The sequence below is a fragment of the Vulpes lagopus genome, chromosome 11 (genome assembly GCF_018345385.1).
Source record: "Vulpes lagopus strain Blue_001 chromosome 11, ASM1834538v1, whole genome shotgun sequence".
Classification (NCBI taxonomy): Eukaryota; Metazoa; Chordata; class Mammalia; order Carnivora; family Canidae; genus Vulpes; species Vulpes lagopus.
The window spans coordinates 105,492,668-105,510,510 of record NC_054834.1 but is presented as its reverse complement, the minus strand read 5'-3'; the positions used below and the strand labels follow the sequence as shown (position 1 = coordinate 105,510,510).

Genomic DNA, 17,843 nt, shown 5'->3' with positions numbered 1-17,843 from the left:
AGTCATACTCACAGTTTTCCTGATAGGTTACAGAATCTTTTGGTAGTTCTTTATGATAATTTCTACATTTAACTAATTTTAGAAAATTGGAGTTAATTTTTATCTCACTCTGGTCTTTTCATATGAATTTTATTGACTTGGAATCTTTCTGCATGTCTTCTTTTAAATTTTTTTCTGTTTGTAGTCTCATGTTATAATCTTTGTTCTCTTTTTATGTACAAACTTAGTCTAGAAATTTCTTTATATATATGGTCTCCCTATTCCTAAGAAACTGTTTAAAAAATATTTTGTCATCTTTTGGTTTCCTCAAATCACGTATATTTATTGAAGATTCATATTTAACCTATGGATATCACCTTTACTTAAAAATAATGTAGGAAGAAAACACCAGTCAGAATTTATAGTCTGGTAAAGTGCTTTTTAAAGAACTAGAAAGTCTGTGATTCTTGTAAGTACAAGTTAATAGAAGTCTCCCTTTGTTAGAATATCGTGTTTTATAATTGGTATATTAATGTATCACAATTAGTTCCTGATTACAAATGGGTGATTCAAAGTATGCACTTCTTAAGAATACCGTTATTTGTGTGGAGAATTCTTTTTTCGTTGTTGACACTTCTTTTTCTCTGGGCTCATAAAATCTCTGTGATATGAGCTCTTCCGAGAGTCATTTAAATTTAGTGTGTGTGTGTGTGTGTGTAAATTTCCATATAAAAATAACCATAGTTCCTAAATCTGAGGTCTTTTCTTAGAAAATTAATAAGATACAATTAAATACATATTCACTGTTTTTATAACAGTAACATTTTTTTGTTAAAGAGTAAATTAAGAATCTTTGCTCTTCCTGATTTGCAGGGCAAACTTTATAATGCTTCTGTTTTTTGCTTTTTAATAGTTTTACTTCCCTTCTCAACTTCTGTAGTATAAAACTGATTTTTTTTTAAGTAACAGTTTTATTAAGGTATCCACATATATCCAGTTTACCCACTTAAAGTGGGTTCAGTGGGTCTTTAGTACATCCACGGAGTTATGCATCCAGTACCACAATCAATTTTAGAACCTTTTTGTCACCCAAGAAACCCCAAACCTGTTAGCATTCACTTTTGTCAATCTCCCATCCCTAGGCAAACACTAATCTTTCTTACTGTATTGCCTGTTTTGGAGATTTCATATAAATAGAATCATATAACATGTGGTCTTTTGTGACTGGCTTCTTTACATTTTACATAATGTTTTTAGGTTTATCCAGGTTGTAGCATAGATCAGTACTTCATTTCTTTTTGTTGCCAAAAAATACTCCATTGTTCAGATACACCATTTTATTTATTCATCAATTGATAGATGTTTGAGTTTCTACTTTTTTTTACAATTATGATTAATGTTGTGAACATATGTATAAAAGTTGTGTGAACTTATGGTTTCATTTCTCTTGGATATGTATCCTTAGATGTGGAATTAGTCATGTGGTGATTTTTTGTTTGACCTATAAAGTCAATTATATGGTATTGTTGAATATTAGGCTGCTTGTGGAATTGACTCTGGTGTTTTGTTTGCAAAGCCTGACTTTTGTCTTAGAACCTTTGCATCTATTCTGTGATGCTGTTCTTTTGTATTTTGCCTACTGAGGTACTATGTACTGGGTGCTTAGGAAGTTTTGTGATCTCAGTTTTGATCTGAGCCTGCTAAAATCCTGGTGAGGGGTTCCTGGCAAACTTGGGTTACGAAATGAGAAATGAGTTCTGTTTTGTTTTCGTTTAATTTCATAGAAATATTTAATGGAGGTTTAAGGACTGGGAATGGTAGTAGCATCTGGGAATGATAGATACTCGTAGACTTCTGGCTGTTAGGTACACTGAAGATACGGTATTGATATCATGGTCGGGGTTTTTTTCCCTTATTTGGGTCATTGAGTCATAGTATAAATATGTGCCCCAGAGAGTATTTATCTCCCTTTATCTCAGGGAGAATTACTGGTTAGCATCGTTTCTATTTTGATTCAGATAAGCACCACAGTTTCATAAAAGGCCATCATAAATTGTTTTGGTGAAAATTAAGCACAAATTTATTTTGAAGTTTCCATGATTAGAGTCGTGTGAAAAGGCTACCTATGTGCTCACGGATGATTATCTTACACTCTAAGAAAGGAGGGCGCTGCTGACAGATCTAGCCGGATTGGTGCCTAACATAGCTTTAACAGTGATGCTGTTGGGCTCTGTTGAGTCAGTTTTACTGTCTTGCTCAGGCCCCTTTGTAACTAGGTAGAAATTTTTATACTCTCTCAATTTTGGGTTTAGGGAAAGTCTGGATCAAAGAATTATTATTTTTTTTTTCCTGAGTGCCCTGTAGGCTTCAAAGCAGGCTGATTAAATTAACATATAGTATAGGATATTATGTAATAATTTTTTAAATATTAAATAACAAATTAAGTAGTTTATAGCATCATTTACAGAATGACAAAGCAACTCTAATGTGAGACATAGCTTTAGAATCTGGTTTTATGTTTATTTATTTTTTAAAGATTTTATTTATTTGAGAGAGAGAGAGTGTGTGCACACACACACACACACACACACACACACGGCATGAACAGGGGAAGGGGCGGAGGGAGAGGGAGAAGCAGACTTCTCGCTGAGCAGGGAGCCCAACGTGGGGCTCCATCCCAGGATCCTGGGATCATGACCTGAGCCAAAGGCACATGCTTAACTGACTGAACCACCCAGGTGCCCCTAGAATCTCTTTTTAAACATCATTTTATTCAACTGAATAAAAGTGATACCAGTTTATAATTATACCAGCACTTACTGAGTGTCTCATATGTGTCAGGCTATGTATTTTAATAGAGTTAATAGATTTTCTTATTTAATTAATTTATTATTTATTTATTTTTAAAGATTTTATTTATTTATTCATGAGACACAGAGACACAGGCAGAGGGACAAGCAGGCTCCCTGTAGGGAGCCCCATGTAGGACTCCATCCTAGGACCCCGGGATCACGACCTAAGCTGAAGGCAGACGCTCAACCAGGCATCCCTTATTTAATTTTAAATTAAAGAAAGCATTTGTGAGCTGATTGTCTAATTTATCTATAACATGATATCTTCTAGTATTTTGAATATGTGACTGCCAGATGGGTGCATAATTTGTCTCCTGTAAGTTTCTAATGAGCATATAGAGGGAATCTGTTATTTTCCTGGATAAAGAAAATAGTAGAAATTTCTTATTTTATTAACAGGTAAAAATTGTTTTGTCCAGGAAATTCTAAGGGGCATTTTAAGGAAATGTTTGGGTGTATGTATGTTAAAACATTTCTTCTGAAATATTTTTCCTAAAATATTTTAAACTTATTTCCTGCTTGTTCCTGTGTTGTATTTCCATCCAAAAGCTAATTTGTGTTTTTTAAAGATTTTATTTATTTATTTGACAGAGAGACAGAGAGTCAGAGATCACAAGTGGGGGGAATGGCAGAGGGAAAGGGAGAAGCAAGAGTGCCCAGTGTGGGGCTTGATCCCAGGACACTAGGATCATGACCTGAGCCAAAGGCAGATGCTTAACCTGACTGAGCCACCCGAGCGCCCTAATTTGTGTTTTTTAAAATAGTAAAATTATCTGACACAGAGGTGTTATAAGATTTGTCTATTTACTGTACATTTCAGTATAAAATTTTGGATTTAATTCCCAAATTAATGGTAAAGTGATATAAATTACTGCCCTGTATATGTTGGATTAGGTCTTAACTCCCTAAGAATGAAGGCATTGTTGGTGAGGAGAGTGCTATTAACAATCTTACAGGGATTCTGAAGTGAGATATAGGCCATTATTGAAATAATTTGAGGGGCATCTGGGTGGTTCAGTTGATTAAGTGTCTGCCTTTGGCTCAGGTCATGATCCCGGAGTCTTGGGATCCAGGCTCACATCAGCTCTCTGCTCAGGGAGGAGTCTGCTTCTCCCTCTCCCTCTGCTACTCCCCCTGCTTGTGCTCTCTCTCTTTCTCAAATTTAAAAAAAAAAAAAAATTTTTTTTAAATAAAACTTGAAAATTAAGTTTTCAAACTTACAGGAATACCTTTTTTTAATTAATTAATTAATTAATTTATGATAGTCACAGAGAGAGAAAGGCAGACACACAGGCAGAGGGAGAAGCAGGCTCCATGCACTGGGAGCCCGATGTGGGATTCGATCCCGGGTCTCCAGGATCGCGCCCTGGGCCAAAGGCAGGTGCTAAACCGCTGTGCCACCCAGGGATCCCCCAGGAATACTTTTTTTGTAGATGTTAATTATCTCTGCTCTTAAGGAACACGGTATTATAGGATACCTTGTAATAAATTTAAGTAGCTTATAGCATCATTTACAGAAAGACAAAATAAAGCAATTCTAATGTTGGTTGTGAGACATAGTTTTAGAATCTATTTCTATTTTTTTATTATTTTTATTTATTTTTAAAAGATTTTAAGAGAGAGAGTGAGTGCGTGTGCACACACATGAACAGGGGAAGGGGCAGAGGGAGCGGGAGAAGCAGCCTCCTCCCTGAGCAGGGAGCCAGATGCGGGGCTCCATCCCAGGACTCTGGGATCATCCCTTAGCCAAAGGCACATGCTCAACCGATTGAAATACCCAGGTGCCCCTAGAATGTGTTTTTAAATACCCTTTTATCCCTAGTGCTGAGTACGTAAAAGAAAATAAATATATGTTTGATGAGTGCATAAGATTTCCTTTATTCAATCATTGTTTTAAATTTATATCAGAACTCAAACTTAGTAATAATTTTTTAACTTCGTTATGTTATTAGCTAAAAAATATTCTTTTTAGTAGAGCTACACAAATCCATCTCATTAATGATACTATTGAGAGTAAACTGGAATAAGAATAGGAGTCCCAGCTTCTTAAAAACATGAATGTATGTGGGAGTGGGATGGTGGTATGGAGGATGGGTACGGGGAAGCCTGACACACGCACTGTGGTTTAGTTAGTAGTTAGAAGGAAAGGGGAAGGACTTCCTTGTTTCTAGCTAATCTCTAAGAGAGCATGTGTTGTCTTGTCCTGGCTTCCATTATGATGAGGTAGTTAAGAGTTTGGACTTCAGAGCTAATAAACCAGAATTTGAGTTCTGGTCTTTCAACTTACTAGCTGAGTGGTTTGGGCGTCCTTTCGCATCTAAAAGCCTGTTGGTTCTTATCTATAAAATTATGATAAAACCCAATTCTCAAGAAGCAGTTTAATATCTTCTAAGTACTTCACAGATCTGTGTGACAAATTGCTTCTGAGAGAAGGAAGCTGTTACTTAGATTACCTCTCTTTTTGGTCTACTTCACTGGCTTTTTTTGTCCTTTAAATGTGGGTGTTTCTGAATAATTTCCCCCACCTCCCCACTCCTCCCTGCCCCCCTTGCCTGCAGTGTATATGTATGAAATGAAAACATTTACTTCCATGGCTTCAACTAAGTGATATACTCTCTTCTTTTCTCTGGGTTCTGGATTAGCTACCTTTTGGACAGCAGCACAAGCAAACTTCATATCCAGTATTGAACACATGATTGTGATCCATTTTGTTTCTCTTATGTGGTTTCTGTCTTGAGCCATCATCCTCTACTTGGTTACCTACACTAGAATTTTCAGAAATCCCTTTGACTTTTATAAAATGTCAAGTTATTTAGGGGTCATCAGTTTTAATACTTGTCAGTTTTAATAATGTCTTGAATTTATCCCCTTCAGGTCTGCATCTCCTGCTGGGAGAAACGCTGTGATAATCCAAACACTGCTTTTCGTCTTTTCCAATCTCTCTTATGTTGTCACCCTCTGCCTCCCACACTAGGGGAGACCAAACAAAACAAAACCCCTCTATTTCTCTGTGGTAACTCACATCTCTGTTTTCCTGGCCCAAGCACTCATCTTTGAATCCTTTTCTTTCTTTTTTTTTCTAAGATTTTATTTATTTATTCATGAGAAACAGAGAGAGAGAGAGAGAGAGAGAGAGAGAGAGAGAGGCAGAGACACAGGCAGAGGGAGAAGCAGGCTCCATGCAAGGAGCCCGACGTGGGACTTGATCCCGGGACCCCAGGATCACACCCTGGGCTGAAGGCGGCACTAAACCGCTGAGCCACCCGGGCTGCCCTGAATCCTTTTCACTAGGATATAGTAGGCCAGCAAATAATACTTTGGTTTTAAAAGGATTTATCTTACAATAAAATGATGTTACAAAAAAAAAATAAAAAAATAAAAAATAAAATGATGTTACAGTATTTTCATGGTATATTTTGTCCTTAGTATGTCTCTCTCTACGCTAATGGAATATTACGCTAATGGAAACTTGTATATACGCTAATGGAAACTTAAAGAGATATCTGGTCTTGACCAATTAAACTTTACCAAAATTAAGCAGAACTAACTAAAATATCTGTTCTTTGAAAAAAGAATCATCAGGGTGCTTGTTTGGCACAGAGAGCTCAGGTCATGATCCCAGGGTCCTGGGATCAAGCCCCACATCCTGCTTCTTGCTCAGTGGGGAGCCTCCTTTTCCTCCTCCCTCTGCCTGCTGAGTTCCCTGCTAGTGTGTTCTCTCTCTCTCTGTGTCAATAAATAAAATCTTAAAAGAAAATAAAAAGATATCATCAGTATTCATTTAATATTTTTTCTACATGTAATGGTCTTTAATTCTAACTTGAATAAACAGTAAATAAAAGAATGAACCCCTCATTAGCAGATGCAAGTAAGTCATGCTTAGATATATTTGAAAAGTATTTGAAATTGGTCAGATGCTGGCAGGGAATTGCATTAGCACTAATGACTTACCTAAACTGGTTTAAATGATCTTTTAATTTTTATCAAAATAATATGAATGCATGGTAATGAGTCAAGAAATTCAGAAGAATTTAGGATAAAAAGTGAGTATATCTCCTTCCTATTCCACTCTTTCCCAACCTGGTCATGTTTCTCAGAAGGAACTTCTATCTCTTTTTTTAAAATATTTTATTTATTCATGAGAGACACACAGAGAGAGAGGCAGAGACACAGGCAGAGGGAGAAGCAGGCTCCATGCAGGAAGCCCCGATGCGGGACTCAATCCCGGGACCCCAGGATCATGACCTGGGCCGAAGGCAGGTCCTTAACTGCTGAGCCACCCAGACGTCCCAGGAACTGTTATAAGAAATATGCTTATTCTTTTTTCTTTTATAAATTAATTTAATAGTGTTAGACAATATCTGTTATAAATTCTTTGCTATAAAAAAATGAAAGTTAATTTCATACTTCTTGCCTACTCTCCTCCCGATATTTGATAGTTTTTTTTTTTTTGGTTAATATTTTTAGATCATTGGTTACTTTCTTTTTAAACTTTAAATAATATAGTTCTCTATTTTTATAGCCTTACTCTTGGGCATATACTTAAATGTTGTCAAAATTGTTAGTGCTCCCTTTTGTTTCTGAACTCATAAAGTGTTCTGAGATTGAACTATATGCTGATTCTAAAAATTAAAAACTGGTAAAAACCTGAGTGATTATTTTGCATTACTTCACTCCATTGTCACACTGGACTTAAAATAACTTTTATTACATGTATTTATTTATGTTTATATATATGTAACAGTAAAATTAAATGGATTCTTCTAGAATTATTTTCATACTTAAATTTGTCTCAAAGGTATATGTTGATTTTTCTGGACTTACAGTAATGTGCCTTGATAGAATTCTTAAATTTATCTGTCCTAATAATCATATCACTTTTATAAGCTTTCCTTTTTTTGTGAAGCCCACCCTCCTATAACCCGCAGTCTTCTAACTTCTCTCTGGAGCAGACATAACATAACTAACTTCTCTCTGGAGAAGTTAGAACTTATGTTAGCTTATGTCTGCTGCATAGTTTTCATCCTGGGAAATCTTCTTTTTGTTGTCCGTGGGCTTTCATATGGAGTTTTCTTAGAGTTTGGGAATCCCTTGAAATTGTGTACAACGTTTGAGTGTGAATATACTTTCAGCTTTCATTGTATTCTCCAGGATGGTTTTTATGATCCCAAACCACATCTGCTTTGAATCACAGTATTGTGTACTGTATATGCTAATTATACAAAACTGTAATCATAACCTCTTCAGCTCATTGATGCTGTTTTCTTGCAAATGAGACTGCAAGTGGACATTATATTGGGGTTTTATAGCGTAGCCCCTAGCATAGCCCCCAAAGAGATACATTCCTGGTATTTGCAATCATCTCTATGTTTTCCTCAAATTTCCTAAAGTTATATCTTGCCTTTAGTGATAGCTTTTCAACTCTTTCTCCCTTTGGCTGTAATGGTGATTATGATGCCCTTTGTAATAACAAAGGATGCTACCAATACCTAACACTTGTTGATCTTTAATTTTTATTTTTCTTGGTCATTTGTTTGAAGGAGGCTTTAGCCACTTTTAGCCTGGTGCCCTTTGAGTGCTCTTAGCATTTATCATGGCAGGTCTGGTCTTTATCACAGCAAAAGTTATTTGCCAACATCCAGAATAAAAGACCACAAAAGAAATTACAATGGAGTAAATAAGAAATGTTGCAAAAACTCTTATTTTTCTTTATTCTTCTTCCTAGTGGTGATCTTGGCTAAAAATGTTTTAAATATGTATACCAATGATCTTTAGCTAAAAATAAATAGGGTAGTATATATTGTGTTAGCCCTCTGTCGATAGTGTTGGGTAGGTGTAGAGCATGAGAAAATTTAATTGCTTATATATTTTTTAAGAATTTATTTATTCATCTGAGAGAGAGAGAGAGCATGGATGTGCCAGTAGGGGGAGGGGCCAGGGGAGGGTGAGAGGGAGAGAATCTTAAGTGGACTCCACACTGAATGTGGAGTCCCAAGCAGGGCTTGATCTTATGACCCTGAGATCATGACCTGAGCTAAAATCAAGAGTCAGATGCTTAACCAGCTGAGTCACCTAGGCACCCCTAAATTGCTTGTTTTTTAAGAAGTATTTTACTTTGGGAACATATAGTGTATATACAAATAGCCATGCTTTACTTTGCCTCTAGGCCTTTGTTTATGTTGTTTTTACTCTGGAAAAATACTTTTCTCTATAATCCTTCACTAGGCTAACTTCTACTTGTTTTTTGGGTCTATCCTTAGATGTCATCATTCCAGAGAAGCTTTTCTTTTAACCCTTTCAAATTAGGTTGTGTGCTGCATGTATAGTGTTCTCCTTTTATCACTCATTTTTATCACTTTATTCATTTATTTAAAAATTTTGTGGAGTGCTGTCTGTGAGCCAAATCCTATTCGAGAAGGCAGTAATGAATAGACAAATTACTGCCCCTGAGGAGCTTACATTCTATTGGGTAGAGATAGAAAAGGATTTAAATGTAATACTAGGTAGAGGTAAGTTCTAAGAAGAAGAACAAAGCAGAGAGAGTGTGGGGGAGATGCTTATTTACTTAAAGTGACCAGGGAATGCCATTCTGAGGAGGATGAAATTTGTAGTCCTTGAGATAAGAGGTGATAGTGGCTTGGGGTAGAATGGTAGCAGTGAGAAATGTTCAGATGCTGGAAATGTTTTTGAAAATAGAATCAACAGTAACTTACTCATGAGTTGATATGGGATATATGAGACAATAAGAAATAAGACCCCAAGATTCTGGCTTGAGTGGATAACAAAATTTCCTTGGATGAGGACACAAGAGGAACGGGTTTGGGATAGGGGTGTAGAAGAGATAGTACTCACCAGCTCAATCTTAGATATGTTAAATTTGAGGGGCATACTAGAAATCTGAGTGGAGATGTTGAGTAGCCAGTTGTATATATGAGTCTTGAGCTCAGGCTAGCCTGCACCTGAGAAGTTGAAGAGGAATTACTCAGTGTTTTAAGAGGGAGAAGTGGCATAATCACTGAGTGTAGGAGAATGAATTGATAGTAAAAATTGGCGGTGAAAATGGAGTAGTGTTACTCGTTATGGTTTATGACCATGAATTCAGGTTGAGGTCAAGGCAGCACATAGCACATGTATATGCTTTCTCTCATTGTGGGTTTTATCAGGCAATAATGATAGAGGGAGACAGGGGCAAGGAAGTAATACAGTGAGGGGCCATTCAATCTTAAGATGGATAAAAAAGGAAATAGGGACGGTGAGTGAAAAGATGGTAGGGTAAATGGATAGGAGGTGCCTCCGAGTTCAAAGACTTGATAAGGATATACAGGTATTAAGAGGGTATTAGAGGTATTAAGTGGGAGTTATTCTTCCATTGATGCCATTTTACCTTGTCTCTAAATCTGCTATGAACACAAATAAAAAGGCCAGAAAGAAGCCAAGGCAGTTTAAGCATTAACGTTACTCCTGTTTATAGGCCTGTGAATTGAGGAAATTTAACATGAGCCACTCTCTGTCAGTATGTAAGAAAAATAATTCCAGTCTTCTCTGTTTTAAGATCTCCTTTAACTTTCCCCTCTTCCTCACCATCCTCACTACCCTTAGAAACTCTGACAATTCTTATTGCGGTCTTCCTCAAACTGGAGTGTGTGTGTGTGTGTTTTAAACCTCTTTCATGTAATTACTAGTTGGTGAGGGTCTTGTTTGAGCATTATACATGATAGTTTTTCGCCATGTACTTTGTACCTAGAAGTTAATTGTGGTGTAACCAGCTTCTAAAACTGGATATTTACCTAGAAAAAAAAGTGAGAATTACCTGTATATCTACATATACATCCCTCAGTAGATTATATACTGATTTAGAGGGCCATCATTTTATTGTTTTATCCCCAGGTTCCCCCACAATGCCTGATAATCTAATAGGTTAGGATATTTGTTGACTCAATGAATAATATATTATTACAGTCTTCCCTTTCCCAGAGGTTACTTTTCATATCACTTGCCGCTTTGCATTACATCTGAGAACTAGGAAGGAAGCAATTCCACTTTTAAGAATCTTCCCAAGAGGACCACCTGGGTGGCTCAGTCAGTTAAGCACCTGCCTTTGGCTCAGGTCATGATCTCAAGGTCCTGGGATCTCAGGGTCCTGGGTTCAAGCCCTGAGTTTGGCTCCTGATCAGTGGGGAGTTTGCTTCTCCCTCTCCCCTGCCTCATCTCACCACTGGTGCTCTCTCTCTCTCAAAGAAATAAATAAAATCTTTTTTTTCTTTTAAAGCATCTTCCAAGAAAAGAAAGTATGTGTCCACTTATAAAGATATGTTTATAAAAGCATTCATTATTCATAATAGCCTAGAACTGGAAACAGGTCAAATGCCCAGCAATTGATGAATAAATAAACAAAATGTGGTATATCTATTTAATGGGATACACTGTTCAGCAAAACACTACTGATACCTATTATAGTATCAGTGAACTCCAGAAAAGTTTAGACAAGTGAAAGAAGCCAGATGCAAAAAGCTACATATGGTGTGATTCTATCTTCTAGGAAATGTCCCTCTAGAAAAAGCAAATTTGTTGAGAGAGAAAGTAAGTAGTTCCTTGGTGCTGGGGGTAGTGAGGTAAGAATGAGGTTAACTATAAATAGGCACAAGGGAAGTTTTTGGGATAATGGAGATTTTCTCAAATAGGGTTTGTGGTTGCACAAATCTAAATTTTACACAAATTACTTAATTGTTCATATATTATCAGTGAATTTTATGGAATGTAAATTGTACCACAATAAAGCTATGAAGAACAAACAATTTTGAGCATCCAGATGTGGTATTTTAGAAAAAATGAAGTTTATCCAGAAATAAGCTTTTTGGTTCTCACTATGCCAAGCCTGTTGAGTTTACTTGGGCAAAATTGTAACCAGTCTATTTTCTAACACAGTGTACACGTCGTACATTTAAAAGATACTGATCAGGAGCAAGTGATGATTGATGGAAAAGAAATAAAAGCTTTAAAAAGTAAAAAGTAGGGCAGCCTGGGTGGCTCAGCAGTTTAGCGCCGCCTTCGGCCCAGGGTGTGATCCTGAAGTCCTGGAATTGAGTCCCACATCGGGCTCCCTGCATGGAGCCTGCTTCTCCCTCTGCCTATGTCTCTGCCCCTGTGTGTGTGTGTGTGTGTGTGTCTCATGAATAAATAAATAAATTTTTTAGAAAAAGTAAAAAGTATATCCAGCAAAGAGTGTTTAATGTTGGCTTGTTACCTTATATATGTCAGTAGCACCTGAGGCCATCTTGACATTAATAGCTTGGTATAATTACTGATTACAGTGATGACATCTAATCAGTAAGAAAAGCTTGATTTATTTCTGTGTCCCTAGGTTATGAAAGCAAGGTAATTATATAAAAATTTATAAAAATTAATTATTAAAATTGAATGTAAAGGAACTAGCTTCATTTATGCTTTTATTTTTATTGGAAAATGGTGCCAGTGTATGAGGTAAATTATATTAACAGTGTGCTGTCTTGGTCATGTTACACCTGACGAATCACACTATACTAGGACCTGTAATTAGTGATTTTTCTAGTATTAATAATAAAATTACGGTAGTTTCATCAGTTTGCATTAACTTGACTGTCTTGTAACTAGAAATCTTAAAACTTTCAGGATTTTTTTCTGATGCAAGCTAATGCATTCAGATGGTAAAATAAAGGTGGTTTTCATTTAGTGCTAGTTTTAACCTAGTACTACATAACAGACCACCCCAAATCTTACTGAACTTAAAACAACTTATCTTTCATCATTCTGTGGGTTGATTGGGCAGTTCTTGTGCTTGTCTTACCAGTCTTACTTACATCACAGCTGCATTTAGCAGATGGGTTGCCTGGTGGATGGGCCAGGGGATGGGCCTAGCTGGGCTTAGCGAGATGCTGAGCTGCTTCTTGCCACATGATATGATATCTGAGGGTTCTTCACACATAGTGCTTTAGGGCAGTGTTCGCAAAAGAGCAAAATCAGAAGTTGTAAGGCCTTAAGTTAAGAGTGTCATTTCTGCTGCTTTTTGGTCAAAGCAAGTCACAAGGCCGGCTGAGATTATAAGGGTGGGAAAGTAGACTACAACTCTTGATGGGAGGAGCAGTAAAGTCCTATGACAAAAGAGGCATGCATACAATGTTTACTTTTTTTTATTTTTTGCCTTTCTGTTCTTTAAAATATAAAATTCTGCTTTTCAGAATTAATTGGAACAGATGACTAGGAATATAAACTTGAGGGATCCCTGGGTGGCGCAGTGGTTTGGCGCTTGCCTTTGGCCCAGGGTGCGATCCTGGAGACCCGGGATCGAATCCCACGTCGGGCTCCCGGTGCATGGAGCCTGCTTCTCCCTCTGCCTGTGTCTCTGCCTCTCTCTCTCTCTCTCTGTGACTATCATAAATAAATTAAAAAAAAAAAATTAAAAAAAAAAAGGAATATAAACTTGAAAAGGTTTGCTTTAATATAAAAAAAAATGAAGAGGTTGACTTAGAGGAGTTCTTGGAAGCTTCAGTCTGATGAGGCTACACGTAAATACAAGCATTTTCTGAAAAGAAAATAGCTTTAGCTTTGCTTGTTTCTATACTACTTTTGTGTCATTGTACGGCAACTTGAATGTCGAAGTGAGAAGAGGTGTTTTGAGCTTTGAAATTTGATTGACCTGGATGGGCATTTTATGCTTTTATGGTCTGTTTCTGTATCTGGAAAGTGAGGATAAAAATATACCTGGATTAGGAAGATAAAAAAAAGTTCTAGAGATAGATGGAAATGATGGTTGCACAACAGTGCTAGTATATATCTTTTTAAAGATTTTATTCATTTAGAGAGTGAGAGAGAGAGCGCACACATGGGGGAGGGAGTAACTGGACAAAGTGGGAGGGAGAGGGACGAGCAGACTTTTCATTGAGTGCAGAGCCCTATGTGGGGCTTGGGCTCCATCCCATGACTCTTGAGATCATTACCTGAGCCAAAAACAAGAGTCGGATGCTCAACAGACTGAGCCACCCACGTGCCCCAATGCTGGTATATTTTTAAGGGTGAACTCAACACCTAAAAATGACTGAAATGCTTAAAGTAGATTTTATGTTATGTATATTTTATTGCAGTAAAAAAAAACAAAAAACATGTACCTTGAAAAGCACTTATGAGGATTAGATTTAGTAATAGACACTCAGTTATGCTTATTCACTAGGCAGCTTGTTAGGGTTACCTTCCCTAAAATTTATTTAACCTTTACTCAGAGAAATGTGTTTCTGAAATACTGACTACTGGTAGAATCATTTTATGTATGATAAAAAGAGAATCCTACAAAATCCTATGAACCTTTTTAAAAATGAGTACTCTGGGTGAATTTGGATTTTCAGGTAATCAAGAGATTTGCTTATATTGGATAGAAAATGTTCTTTTTAGATGTTTCTCGTTTTCTTCTTTTATGCTTTCTTGTCCCAGAAGGACATAATGAAATACTTTGCCCAACAGTGGGGATTTATTCAAGGGGTTAAATATTACTACTCTTTGTTAGGATACATAAACTCACTTGAGACATGAATTGATGCCTGATACTGCATTCATTTATAGTCAGCAGTGCAATTTAAAAAATTAATTCATGATTTTTATGTTGAGAATCTTGAAGATTGGTAATTGATTGACAGTTCATCTAATATGTGCTAGTGTTCTAGATACTGGAGATACAGTAGATGATAATACAACTGTCCTGGCTCTCATGGATTTAAATTCAAGTTGAGATTTTAGTCAATAATTAATGGAAATAAATACGTACTTTGATTTGGAGATAAGTGGTAGAAAGAACTAAAAAAGCAGGATAAGAAGTTAAGAGAGTAATGAGGAAGAAGAGACTATTTTAGAGAAGAGGGTCTAATGTTGGCATCTCTGAAGAGAAGTGTGGGAGTGAGCTATGCAAAGAAGTGGGGAAGAGCATCCCAGACTTGAGAAATAGCAGGTGCAAAGGCTTTGAGGTAGGGCCAAGGGTGGTGAAGTTGATTGAGCAGGAAGTCCAGTAGTTGACAACTACTGAGTGAGGCTAGAGGAACATTAAAGAAGGTGAGGTCTTAAAGATAGACAGGTGTCCTATTTAAATTTTTTTCTGAGGCACTGGTAGGGACTTTGTATTTTAAGTGTGATGGGAAACCATTGGAATTTTTTTAAAAGCCTTTTATTTTGAAATGATATTAGACTTTAAAAAATTGCAGAAATAGTGCAGAGTGCCCATATATTCTTCACCCAGTATCAATATCTTGCATAACTATTATTGGAATCAGTTTTTTGAGGTAGTATTTTTTTTTAAGATTTTATTTATTGATTCATGAGAGACACAGAGAGAGAGGCAGAGACACAGGCAGAGGGAGAAGCCGACTCTATGTAGGGAACCTGACGTGGGACTCGATCCAGGGTCTCCAGGATCAGGCCCTGGGCTGAAGGTGGCACTAAACCTCTGAGCCACCCGGGCCGCCCTTGAGGTAGTATATTGCTTTAAAATTTGCACTCTCCTGCTTCTATGTGAAGACTGAAGAGGCAAGAGATGAAGTCTCGAGACCAGTTCAGAGGCTAGTGTACTGTGGAGAGTTGATGAGGGTGGGAAGCTGACAGTTCCTTAAAAGAGATGTACCCAAGTAGCTTCTTGGAACTCACATTTTTAAAAACCTGCTTTAGAGTATCTTACCAAGAAACTGCAGAAAGCATTCCCTGAGACCAAACTTCTGTACTGGTTATTTTTTAAGAGGAACAAAATACTAGCATAATTTAGATCAAGAAAAATATTTATGTATAAGCAATTTTGATAATGAAAGAAGGTAGTAATTGACACAGGTGAATAAAGAACAAATAGCCACATTTATATGTCTTGAAAATCAGTGAGTTACTTAGGCATTGGTTCCTTTATTGTAAGTTGCCAGTAGTTTTTCTTTGAAAAAGAAAACTAGTAAATATCACATTTCAAGTTTTTACTTTGTGTGGAAAATGCTTCTTATTTTGGCAAAGATTGATTACCAGGATGTTTCAGTGCAAAGATATAATCTGCATGGCTAATCTTTATCCTTTTTATTTTCAATTTTTACATATTTTACGTGAACGTTAAGAATATGATCCATAGTTTGAAAGTTTAAGGAAAGCATTGTACAAATATTTTGCTAATGTATATAGTTAATTTATAGATCTATGATGGTGCTTATATTTATTTATTCATATTTTAAAAAGATTTTATTTATTTATTCATGAAAGACACAGGCAGAGACACAGACAGAGGGAGAAGCAGGCTCCATGCAGGAAGCCAGACCTGGGACTTGATCCTGGGACTCCAGGATCACGCCCTGGGCGGAAGGCAGGCGCTAAACCGCTGAGCCACCCAGGAATCCCCCCCATGATATGCTTTTAAAGTATTAATGAAGTTCATGAATTATTCTCAAAATTGTAGTTTTCTAATGTTCTGTAATATCAAACAATTTACTAATTTATGTACTATTTCCAGCTTTTTGTTTTTTATAAAAACAGTGAGGTGATGAATTAAATAAACCTTGTTCTGAATGTTGAACCTAAAATTAAGTACTTTGTAGTAGTATCTACTCTCCTTCACTTTAAGAACTAAAAGGTAACATTTTTTTTGTGGCGGAAGTCTGAAAATTGTAGATACCTTTGTTCTTTGTTCTAATTCAACTCTTTAATGCATGGCTTTATGGAATTTATTTTCATTAAAGAGGGAACATAATTGAGAGGATTGAGTGAAATACTTGTAGAATATTTGGAACAAAGTCTGGCAAGGAGTTCATGCTTACTTAATATCAACTCTTAATAGAAGTAGTGTAAGTGGGATTGGGATTATTTAAAATAGCTTTATTTTTGCTTGTTTTGAAGAAGTGGTCTGTGAGCCCCCTTTGTTATTCACCTGATGTCTAATGGGTAGCTTCTGGGTGTCAGGCAGTGTCAGATGTTCTCATGTACATTATTTTGGCTTATGATGAGGGTAATAGGCTCTGAGATGTGAAGTTATTGAGTCATGGTTGCATAAGAGGTAGGCTTTCTAACAGAACTACCCAAACCTGCCATCTGTTGTTGACATAAAAGGCTTTTTAATATGTCAAAATCACTCCTGATAAATGTTTATATTGGATACTTTCTTATATGCAGAGCTGTAGGATATGGGCTCTGGAGATTGAAGATATGTTTGGTACACTGTCTTGTAGTGTTGGAGACACTGAGATACAAGGTAAAAACTGGTATTATTAGAAATTATACACACTTAGAGGACAGAGATGTTTGCTTCAGGGAGGAAGTTAAATCAGGGATTTTTTTTTAAAGATTTCATTCATTCATTCATTCATTTATTTATTTACTTATGAGAGAGCGAGAGGGATTGAGGAGAGAGTGTGCGCACCCACACGAGCAGGGGTTGGGAGCAGAGAAAGAGAATCTGGAGCAAATTCTGCCCTGAGTGTGGAGCCTGACAAAGGACCAAGATCCCATAACCCAGAGATCATGACCTGAGCCTAAATCAAGAGTCAGATACTTAACCGACTGAGCCACCCAGGTGCCCTCAGGGATGGTTTCTTGAAAACAGTTAACATTTAAACTGAGTGATTTGGGAGGAGTGGGATTTGGATGACTTAGTTGAAGAAACAATAACGAAACATGAGATGTGTATAGAAAATAGTGTGTAGTTTGTTTTGGCTACTGTGTGTGAATGAATGAATGTAGGGGAAATTTTATTATTTATTTTTAAAAGATTTTATTTTTTTATTCATGAGACACACAGAGGGGGGGGGGGCCGGGGCAGAGACACGGGCAGGCAGAGGGAGAAAGCAGGCTCCATGCAGGGAGCCTGACCTGGGACTTGATCCGGGTCTCCAGGATCACACCCTGGGCTGAAGGCAGGCGCTAAACTGCTGAGCCACCCGGGCTGCCCTCTAGGGGAAATTTTAGATTGAAAAGGTAAATTAAATTTAGGACCAAATTGTGTAGGATCTTGAAAACGTGACTTTTGAATTCAGA

At 36.9% G+C, this 17,843-nt stretch overlaps 1 protein-coding gene across 2 annotated transcripts in view; it reads left to right on the top strand.

Moving 5' to 3' along the window:
• NCKAP1 (NCK associated protein 1) overlaps positions 1-17,843 on the top strand; it is a 101,955-nt gene that overhangs the window by 15,512 nt on the left and 68,600 nt on the right. The window lies entirely within an intron of this gene.